Source organism: Macaca nemestrina (assembly GCF_043159975.1).
Source record: "Macaca nemestrina isolate mMacNem1 chromosome 4 unlocalized genomic scaffold, mMacNem.hap1 SUPER_4_unloc_4, whole genome shotgun sequence".
Taxonomy (NCBI): domain Eukaryota; kingdom Metazoa; phylum Chordata; class Mammalia; order Primates; family Cercopithecidae; genus Macaca; species Macaca nemestrina.
Genome location: NW_027257558.1, coordinates 206,363 through 217,313, shown reverse-complemented (window position 1 = coordinate 217,313; position 10,951 = coordinate 206,363). Strand labels below are relative to the sequence as shown.

Here is a 10,951-nt window from a genome sequence, read left to right as displayed (position 1 = left end):
ACATCCAGCCGGAGAGAGGAAGATATTACTAATAGCCAGCCGGGGAGAGGAAGATATTATCCCCAATATCACAGGGGTGTACATCCCCTTGTGATATTGTTCCTTATATCCTAGGATGGAGAAGTTAATACTAGTGGCAATATTGCAGGGATTTTACACACCCACTGTGCTATTGTTCCGAATAACATCATATGACTCCCAGTATCACCGGGGGGGTACATCCTCCTGTGATATGGTTTCTTATATTCAAAGAGAGAGAATGATATTACTCCCAATATCACAGGGGTTGTACACACCTCCTGCAATATTGCTCCTAATATCCCGAAGCGGAGAGCATAATATTACTCTCAATATCTCAGCGGGTGTACACCTCGTTTCTAATATTTTTCATAATATCCAAAATGGGAGAGGATGATAAGATTCCCAATATGCCAAGAAGTGTACAGTCCCCTGTGATATAGTTCCTAACATCCAGGTGGGGATAGGATGCTATTACTGCCCATATCGTACGAGTTGTAAAACCCCTTCGACATTTAGCCTACGATCCTGAGGGGAGAGGATGATATTACTCCCAATATCGAAGAAGGTGTAAACCTCGCTGAGACACTGCACCCAATATCCACATTGGGTGACAATGACAATATGCCCTATATCGCAAGGGATGTACACAAACCCAGGGATATTGTTGCTTATATCTAGAGTGGAAGAAGACGCTATTACTCCCAATAACGCAGGGACTGTGGCTGTACCCCCCTCCTGTGATATTGTTCTTAATATCCTAGGCAAGAGAGGATGATACTACACACAGTATCACAGGGGGAGTACACCCACCCAGTGATGTTGTTCTTAATGTACTCCACCTCCCTCCACCAGGGATATCGTTTCTAATATTCAGGGGAAGAGAGGATAACATTATGCCCAATATTGCAGGGGAGTGTACACACCCTCTGTGATGTTGTTCCTAGTATCCAAAGGTAGAGACGATGATGTTACTGGCCATATTGCAGGGGGTGTACACCCTTCTGTGATATCGTTTTCGACATTCAATGGGGGAGAGGATAACAGGAATCCCAATATCGCTGAAGGTGTACAGACCCCTGTGATGTAGTTCCTAATGTACAGGGGAAAGAGTATTGCTCTCAATATCACAGGGGATGTAACCACCCTGCCCCCTTTGTGTTGTTCCTGATATGCAGCAGGGTGGAGGCTGATAGTACTCCCAATATCCCAGAAGGTGCACACACACCCGTGATATCGTTCCTAATATCCAGTGGGAAAGAGGCTGATTTTACTTTCGATATCGCAGTGGGTGTACACCGCCCCCAAACCTCGGGTATCGTTCCTAATATCCAGGCGGGAAGAAGATGACATGGCTGACAATATCGAAGGGGGTGGACAACTCTTCTGTGATATGGTTCCTGATATCCAGGCTTCTGTGATATGGTTCCTGATATCCAGGGGGTGAATGGATGATATTACTCCCAATAAAGTAGGAACCGTACAGCCACCCTGGGATTTTGTCCTTAATAACCACAGGAGAGAGGTGATATTACTACCAACATCGCAAGGGGTGTACACACCTCCTGTGATATTGTTTCTCATATCCAGGAAAGGAGAAGATGGTATTACTACCAATATTGAAGAGATATACAACCCCCATGGGATATTGTTCTAAAGATACATGTTGAAAGAGGATGAGACGCCATCCAATATAACAAGGGGTGTACACCCCGCCTGTGATGTAAATCGTAAAACCTAGGAGAGAATGACATTGCTTCCAAAAACACACGGGGTGTACACCCACCCTGTGACATCGTTCCTGTCATCTAAAGGAAGAGATGATGATACTAGTCCCACTACCGGAGAAGGTACACACCTCCCTGTGATATTGTTCCTCATAACTTGTGGGGGAGAGCATGATATTCCTTCCAGTATGACAGTGGCTTGACACTCAGTTTGTGATATTGGTTCTGCACACCAACTCTGTGCCCCTCGTTTCCCATGCGTTCTCTGCACACTTTTGGAACCTCGGGGGAGTCTTTGTCTTTGGTTACAGATGAAGAGACGAAGGGTCTGAGAGCTTAAGCAAGTTTGTTACTGGAAAGCGGTTCCGATCCAGACCCCAAGAGAGGTTTCTTGGATCTCACAGAAGAAAGAATTCGGGGCGAGTCCATAAAGGGAAATCAAGTTTATTAGGAAAGGAAAGGAATAAAAGAATGGCTACTCTGGCCGGGCGCAATGGCTCACTCCTGTAATCCTATAACTTTGGGATGCCGAGGCAGGTGGATCACCTGAGGTGAGAAGTTCGAGACCAGCCTGGTCCAACATGGCAAAACCCTGTCGCCACTAAAATACAAAACATTAACTGGGCGTGGTGGCAGGTGCCTGTAATCCCAGCTACTAGGAAGGCTGAGGCAAGAGAATCGCTTGAACCCAAGAGGTAGAGGTTGTAGTGAGCCAAGATCACGCCACTGCATTCCAGTTCGGCCAACAGAGCGAGACTCCATCTCAAAAAAAAAAAAAAAGAAAAAGAAAAAAAAAAGAATGGCTGCTCCATAGGCAAAGTGGCGCCAAAGGCTGCTGGTTGCCCATTTTCATGGTTATTTCTTGATCATATGCTAAACAAGGGTTGGACTATTCATGAGTGTTCCAGGAAAGGGGTGGGCAATTCCCAGAACTGAGAGTTTCTGCCCTCCCTTCTAAGACCATGTAGGGCAACCTCCAGATGTTGCCATGGCATCTGTAAACTGTGGTGGCGCTGGTCGGAGTGTCTTGTAACAGCTAATGCATTATAATTAGCACATAATGAGCCGTGAGGACAATCAGAGGTCACTCTCGTGGCCATCTTGGGTTTGGTGGGCTTTGGCCGACTTTACTGCAACTTGCTTTATCAGCAAGGTCTTTATGACCTGTATCTTGTGGGGACCTCCTATCTCATCCTGTGACTAAGAATGCCTAGCCTCCTGGGAATGCGGCCCAGCAGGTCTCAGCCTCCCTTTACCCAGCCCCCATTCAAGATGGAGTCGCTCTGGTTCTCGTGCCTCTGACAAGTTGGCCTGGGTTGAGTGTTCTCTAGTGTGTGGTTGTTGGAGCTGTTCCTAGGGGTAAGAGGGATTGTCAGTAGGAAACAGGCCTCTGTTAGCCCGGGGACTGGCACTCTGCCCCAGTATGTCGGCCTCATTTTAGTGATGGCAAAACTGGGGCTCAGAGACATCAACTCCCTCATCCCGAACCCCCAGACTGTCAGTGGTGGGCTGGGCTTTGAATGTGGGGCTTGAAGACCCGTCATCTCCTCTGGTCCCCCAGTCTCTGCTGCCCAAGAGGAACAGGATCCCAGGATCCAGGCCCCTCATGGCACCAGCCAGGGTGGGTGGAGATGGGGAGGCACAGTTCCAAAGCCCCCCGGACTCTGAGGCAGGTTGGGGACCAAGAGCAACCCTGACCTAGGGGCCCCACCCCGAGAAGAATGGCTGCAGGTCCAACCCAGCGGGCACGAAGTCTGTCCTCAGGCAACGTGACGGCGCTTCCGGCTGCTCCAGCCAGGCCGTGCTGTCTTCGTTTCCAATCATGCGGCCTCCTCTCCAATTCCCAAGCCCAACCCACAGAGACAGCGATCTGGAGTCCTCGTGAGGTTTGTCAGCAGTTCTGACGCGCTGCTTCCTGCCAGCCCCGCGGCTGGTTCTGGAGAGCTCTCTGCTGCCCCCTGGTGGGGAGGCTCAGGGTAGGGCTCTGGCTGCAAGCATGGGGTCCCAGAACCTCCTGGCTCTGTCACCTCTGCTGGGTGGAAAACCAACCCAGGATTGAACCAGCAGATGGGTGCCTGATTCCTTATTATCAGAGCTCCATCCACTGGCAAGTCTCTCTGCGGGCCTCAGTTTTCCCTCCCATTAAACGAGGGGCTTGGGGGATACCAAGGAGGGGTAACTGCTTAGTGAGGATGGGAGGTTTCTTCTGGGGAGATGAACACATTTTGAAACTAGATGGCGTGAGTGGTTGCACAGGACTGTGAATGCACAAATGCCACCACATTAATCCCGTTGAAATAGTTAATTGCATGTGATGTGAATGTCACCTCATTTAAAGTGTTTAAAAGAGGGGCCTGGGAGAGTGCAGTGTACGTGAGAATCACGTGGGACACCCACAGTCTCTGAACCTCGGTTTCCTTGCCGTAAACTGGCAAAGAGACCGTGTGAGCTGTGTTCCCTGGGGCCCAGAGATTCCAAGAAGGAAAACCTGGGATTCCTGGGACTGGGATGAGGGCCGGGGGCCGGAAGGGGAGGGGCATGTGGGGATGGCTGCGGTCAGCCCAGATAAGGCTTTCAATACCAAGTAACAGCGTCTACACAGGCGGAGATCCCTGCATCTCACTTCCCGCAGGGCTGACCAGTGGCCAGAGGTGGGACTAGCCAGGCTCGTCCCAACCAAGTCTGGGAGCAGAGGACACTGACTGAGGGATCCCCGTCGCCACCCTCACTGGCCTGTGGCTCTCCTGACACCACAAGAGAGGTCCAGGAGCTGACCTTGGGTCCTAATGGGGGACACCTTCCTGGCTGCAGGCTGACAGGGTGGTGTGGTGGTCAGTGTACTGGGCTCTGCGTCTCCGCCCCTACCTGCTGTGTGACGGTGGGCCAGACACCTAACCTCTCTGTGCCTCTATTTCTCCAATGGCGAACAGGGACACTAGCATCCCCCACATCCGGGCACAGTGGCCTGAAGGTTAAAGGCAACGGTGGCACGAGACCTACAGCAAAAGCTCTGAGCAGGGACAGCAGGGAGGTGCCCAGAGTTCCACCACCATCTCCCCTCTGGCCGCCGAGGAAACCTAGGCTCATGGTGACCTGGCCCAGGTCTGTTGGACTCACAGTCCTTCTCATCCCCAAGAGGGCTGCCACCAGGGAAGGAGCTGGCCCCTAGACACAGCCCAGGAAGCACACAGGGAAGGATGCCCTGGGGACTTTGGTATGTTATTGCAAAAAAAACCATTTATTGCTATTTGAACCCTGTTTTCATGCCTCCATTTCCCAGAAAATGAGCCACGGAGACACCAGGAGAGGCAGGAGACCATCCTCCTTGCACAAAACCCGCTCCCTCGGATGCTGTCCTCAGCGAGGGTGGCTGGGGTCAACCACGGGGCCCACCCGCAGAGTGGCAGAGGAGGTAGGTTGACCCTGCGGACGTTGAGTTCTGTGGCGAAGGTCCTGGCATTCTGGTAGAAGAGGATCGACTTCTCGCGGTCCAGGAGGAAGTTGTGGGAGATGGTGGCCGGCCACATGTAGATCTTCAGCCGTGCCTTCTTGTTGCCCAGGTCCACGGCAGCTGCCAGTGCCAGCTGGTAGTACCTGGCTGCATCAAAAGGGGTCCTGAAAGGGACAGGCCATGCTCAGCAAAAGGGGGACTCGGAGCCCGTCTTCCCAGAGGCCGTTCCTGTCTCCAGGTCATTCCACATGTCCAGCCAATGCTGGCTCACCCCATGAGCCCTGAAGCCTGTGACACTGCTGTGGTCTCAGCTGCAGGTGGGGATGACCCTGACACCCCTGGAAGCCTTCCTGACTGTCCCTACGCCCCACTCACCCCAAGCCTCCTGCCCCAGTGCCACCGTCTCTGCAGGCAGTGGCTGCTTTCCCCATGGGCTGAGGTCAGGGCAGATCCTGCCTGCTCTGAGAGTTCCATGCAGGACCCGTGGCTCCAAGCCACAGCAGGGGCACAGCGTTGAGTGACCCAGGCTCCCCTCTGGCCCCTGTCCATGCTGACCATTTCCAGGCCCTCCACGGGCCAGGCCAGGTACAAAACCATCTCACAGGTGTCCTCTCTGGCAATGTTCCCTGAAATACTGACGGAGTGTGACTCCCCAGACATCCACTCCTGTTTTCAATGCATCTTTGGCTCAAACTCACCATCCCTGGGTTGGGATGCCGTCTCCCAGACCTCCTCCTTGACCCTCCCATCCCCCACCCGGCTTCTCCCCAGGCACCTCCTCCACATGGGGGTCACCCAAGGGACCTCTCTAAGACCCATGCCTGGCCTGTTCCTCTTTACCATCTCAAGATGGCTCCCAGGGCCAATGAGAAAGTCCAAGATGCAGCAGTCCATTCCCTCACTGCCCCGCCCCACACACGGAGCAGGGGCGTGAGAAGGCCCCGAGTCACCGCCACTGCTCATCCAATGCCCCCCAGCCCAGCCGAACACTGGACTCTGTGCTGGGTGCGTGGCTGAGCCTAACGTCCTTGCTCCCAGTCTGAGGGACCTTTGAGTGAACACTGACCACACAGGGTGGCCCGGGCTGTGGCAGAGGGAAGCCCAGGAGGCCCCAGACTCAGCCGGGGGTGGAAGGCAAAGGCTTCCTGAAGGGATGGGGGCTTCCCAACTAAACAGGAAGAAGCCAGCCAAAGCATATGTCTCTGCGTGTGCCTGTGCATGTGCTTGTGCATGTTTGTGTGCCTGTGTGCATGCCTGTGTGTGCGTGTGCCTGTGTCTGTGTGCATTTGCGTGTGCATTTCCATGTGCCTGTAGTGTGTGAAGCAGCTAGTGAGTGGCAGGCTGAGCCAGGACACACCTAATCCACCCTATTCCAGGGCTCACTCTCATGTGTAGACTAAAGGGGACTCCATTTTAGAGGCAATTGGCAAAGATGCCCATTTACCCCTGCTTCTCTGCCAGCCTTCCAGGCTCCATCCAGCCCGGCTTTTTCTCCCACTCCTCTGGGCCCTGGGTCCAGAGCCTCCTATACAAGGAGGAGGGTGTAGCCTTGGAAAGACAGCCGCCCTTGGGGAATTCCAAGGGGGCCTCCCTGTGGGAAGCTGGCCCGCGCTGACAGCATAGTCACGATGAGGCCCAGAGGGCTGTGCATGGGAAGGAGGTGAAGGAGGACTGTGCACGGGAAGGAGGTGAAGGAAGGTTGTGCATGGGAAGGAGGTGAAGGAAGGTTGTGCACGGGAAGGAGGTGAAGGAAGGTTGTGCACGGGAAGGAGGTGAAGGAAGGTTGTACATGGGAAGGAGGACTGTGCATGGGAAGTAGGTGAAGGAGGCCTCTGCCCCTCGACCCCAACCGTGGACTTTGGCCTCTCAGGTACTACTTGGCCCTTTCCTTTCTCCTGGACAGGCGGAATGGGCGGCAGGCTTGACCAAGAGAGATAAAGGCCTCTTCTGGGAGGCCAGTCCCCCTGGGTCCCAGGCGAGCCCCTGAGCGGTGAGCAGCGTCCCTCTGGGCCTGACACCTGGCACCTCCCTGTCTGGCTGGGACTTGGGAGACCACAGGGACCACTTCTGACCACCAGGTGTCGCCAGCACTGGGCAGAGGCCTCCCGGGCAGCCCCAGGCCTGCGGTGGGGGAAAGGGGCGGGGTCTTAGGGCTGCTGCAGCTCCCCATGTTGTTCTAAGGCCGCCAAGATCTCGGCCCCTGGACTGGAGCGCCCTGGCCCCTCAGCCCATAAGGAGCACTGACGCGGCGCCGGTGCGATGCTGAGGAGGGGCGGTGCCTGCTGGGCAGAGGGGTGGAGACACCCCAGGTCTGAGTCTGCCAGTCCCAGCTCTCCACCCCTGCAGGTCTGGGGGCAGAGGGAGCACAGCACCTTCCCTCGAGACAGACCCGACCCAGCAAGGCCTCAGCCCGGCTGGCTGGGGCCCCGCCCCACTGCACCTGCCCTAAGCTGGGGTTTCCCTGTCTGTGAACCCAATGGTAAGACACTGGGGTCCCACCCCACCCTTCCTGGGTGGTGTGAAGATTCAAGGTGTCTCGGGACTCCAGGAAGGAGTTGCTCAGTGCAGGCTGGCACCCTGGGCAGGCTTCCTAGAGGAGGTGCCAGGATTTGATCTTGCAACGTGGATTCAATGTGAGGATGATGCGGTCCTCCGAAATGTCCTTCTCCCAACCCTGTTTTCTTTGTTAAATGCAACTTGACACTTGACTGTCAAGACTCAGCTTTGGTGTCACCCCCTCCAGGAGGGCCCCCCTGACTACAATCCCCCTTCTTTACTCGGAGGCCACCATTGCACACTCATGTGTCAGCCTCCCTGGCTGAGACTGAGTTCCTGAGGGTGGGGCCTGGCCATCTTGGGAGCTGGGTTGTATCTGCTAAGCTTGCCGGCTCCTCCAGCTGGGTGCAGAGCTTCAGGGAGGCCACTGGGCCATTCCTAAGGAAGGCTGGAACCCAGGCCTCTGGGGTCTGGGTGGAGATCTCACTCCAAGGGGGCCGGGAACACCCCGAGCCCTGCCCCTCCTACCCACCTTCAGGTCGTAGAAGATGATGTCACCGAGCACCAGGTACACCTTCACGTAGTAGAGGGTCTCCTCGTCAAACTCCAGGGGCAAGTTGCAGAGCTACAGGGCCTTGAGGTAGAAGTGCTCCGCCAGCTTGCCATGACCCAACCGGTGGTGCAGGGCTGCCAGCCGGTGGTAGTCCACACGTTCGTTCAGCCGGTCCCCTGGGGTGCAGGCCAAAGGGGCAGGTGTGAGGACGTGGCTCCCTGGGGCAGGGAGGGCCCAGGCCCCTCAGGAGCAGGTATGCAGACCCCGGGCAGCACACCTGGCTTGCCTCCAGGCACCTGTGGTCACCTGGGCAGCTCTGGCCATTCCCTTCCAGGTTCCCAGACTCACTTTCCCATCTGCAAAGCAGAACTAATAAGGCCTGCCCCTGTCTACTGTGAGGCTTTGGCAAAGTCGGACTTGGATGGCCCAGCTCTGTGCCTACACATAGCCACCTGCCTTTGCTCACTGGTTTTATGTCTTTTTTTTTTTTTTTTTCCTTTTTGTGGAGAACGGGGTCTCGCAATATTACCCAGGCAGGTCTCGAACTCCTGGGCTCAAGCTATCCTCCCGCCTCTGCCTCCCTGAGAGCTGGGATTACAGGCGTGAGCCACCGAGCCCGGCTGCTCACTGGTTTTAACCAGGGGAGCCCAAAAGCCATGCAGTCCAGGTGCTCCCGGGACCCCGCCTCCAGGCAACCCAACGACGTGACATCTGACTCCTCCTGGGTGTGTCACGATCAGAACCCCTACCTTGGGGAGTCAGCTGCACACCTACTGTGTACTGGGCCACGGGGCACAAGGCGCTGGGGCATGTGGCCTGCCTAGGGTTCCCTGTCTCTGGAGGGGGACAGACGACCCTGGCACAGCACCAGGGGATACCTGGCCTTAAGGGGCAGACTGCTGGAAGGGGAACTGGGATTTTATCAGCCAGAGAGCCATGTGGTTGATAAGGGTGGGAAGGGCACAAGAGAAAGGGAATGTGCCACTCAGCCTGACACATACAGGAACCAACGAGATGCCTGGCATGTCTGGAAGGCAGAGGGCACACTGGGCGGCCCTTGTGGTCAGCAGCAGGAACAGGCAGAGGAAGCATAGCTCAGGCAGGCAGGGAGCTCTGTACTGCGTGAGAGACCTCGGGCTGTGCCCCACAGCCGGACGGGGAAGCCAGCTGGGCAGATCTGCCTGCCTGGACAGGAGACCAGGAAAATCCAGCAGCTGTTTCAGCTCCTGGCCTGCAGACCTGGAGGCTGGGCTCTGGCAAAGTGTGGGTCCTGGCAGGGTGGGGGCTCAGGGGACTTACCCAGAGTGATGCTGAGTGCTAGGGCCATGTAGGCAAACTCCAAGCCCTCCTGGGGCTTCTCCAGCGCGGCCAGGAGTGCCACCAGCTTGTTGCACAGCTGTAGCTGCAGCTCCGCCTCGCGGTTGCCCGTAGTCACTGCCAGGGGCAGGACCTGGTCCTATCACACAGGCAGGTGGGGTCAGGTTTCCCGCAGCACCCACCTTGCCCACAGCCCTCCTCAGAGCTCAAACATGTACTTGGAGCTTCCCACGCCCCAGCTACCCCTGCACCTCGACACAGCTCTGTGCTCTGGGATAACACACAGTTCAGACACCCAAGTTGGGGGCTGAAGAGTCACCTGAGGCCCATCCAGCTACACTCGACAGCCTCAGACCAGCCTCTCCCACCTGGGCACCGGGGGTCTGACTGGGGGGAGCCAGCACTCCTCTCTGCTCTAAAAACACCACATTTATCTGTGCCCACGGCTGAGCCACACCGTGAGCTCAGAGGAAGGGAGAAGCCGTCCCACTTCGGGGTGCATGCAGACCTGGGCCTCCCACTGATGCTGTGTGTCCTTTGACATGTCCCTGTGCCTCTCTGAGCCTCAGTTTCCTCATCTGGAAGATGGGGACAGGACTTCCCACTCATGGTTGCTTGAGGTCATCAGGTACAAAGGTACAGCCATTGTCACGTCCAGACCCCGAGCGTTTGTCCCGGGCAGGGGCACGGTCAATATCATTCCGGTGAGACCACTTGGAAACTCATCATGTGCATGGGTGGCCCTGCCTCCAGGTGGGAGACCTCTACCGTGCCACACCTGTACCTCAGCCTCCAGGTGCCCCACTGAGGCCCACCCACATCAGCCCACAGGCCAGCTCACCCGGTAGAAGGACATGCCTTCCTCCCACTCCCAGGCCCCATTGAAGATGTCTCCAGCTGCCTCAAACAGCTCCAGCCCCAGGTTGGGGTCGCCTGTGTACAGGTCCACATTCTGTGCCACCTGAAAGGAGACAGAAGTTCCCTTAAGACCCACACCTAGCGAGGTGGCTACGCGCACCTTTGCCAGCCTCCTTCCTCTCACACACTACAGGTACACCTGAGCATTTTTCAAACCCTGTGCATGAGGGCTGCCCCCACCACTGGCATGAGGAAAATGAACTGATGCACCTGAGTGCCAGGAGGTGACTGAGCAGCTGCAGCCCAGGAGCCCGATACCTGTGAATCCTACCAACAAGGCTAGCCCTAGCCCACTCCCCCTGCACTCAAAACAGTCTCCGTGGCCCCCAGATTGCTGGGAGCCCAGCCCCTGGCACCTTTCTGCGTTGCCACATCCCTGCCACATCAGCAGTGTTTGTGGGTGGGCCTGGTCCTCTCTTGGCCATGAGCTCTTGATCCCTCTCCTCAGCTCAAGGAGATATACAGCAGGTG

The 10,951-nt window shown here is 56.1% G+C and overlaps 1 pseudogene; it reads right to left on the bottom strand.

The window, feature by feature from the left end:
* Positions 1 to 492: 492 nt before the first annotated feature.
* The window catches only part of LOC139361047 (SH3 domain and tetratricopeptide repeat-containing protein 1-like), a 43,259-nt pseudogene continuing 32,800 nt past the window's right edge, over positions 493 to 10,951 (bottom strand).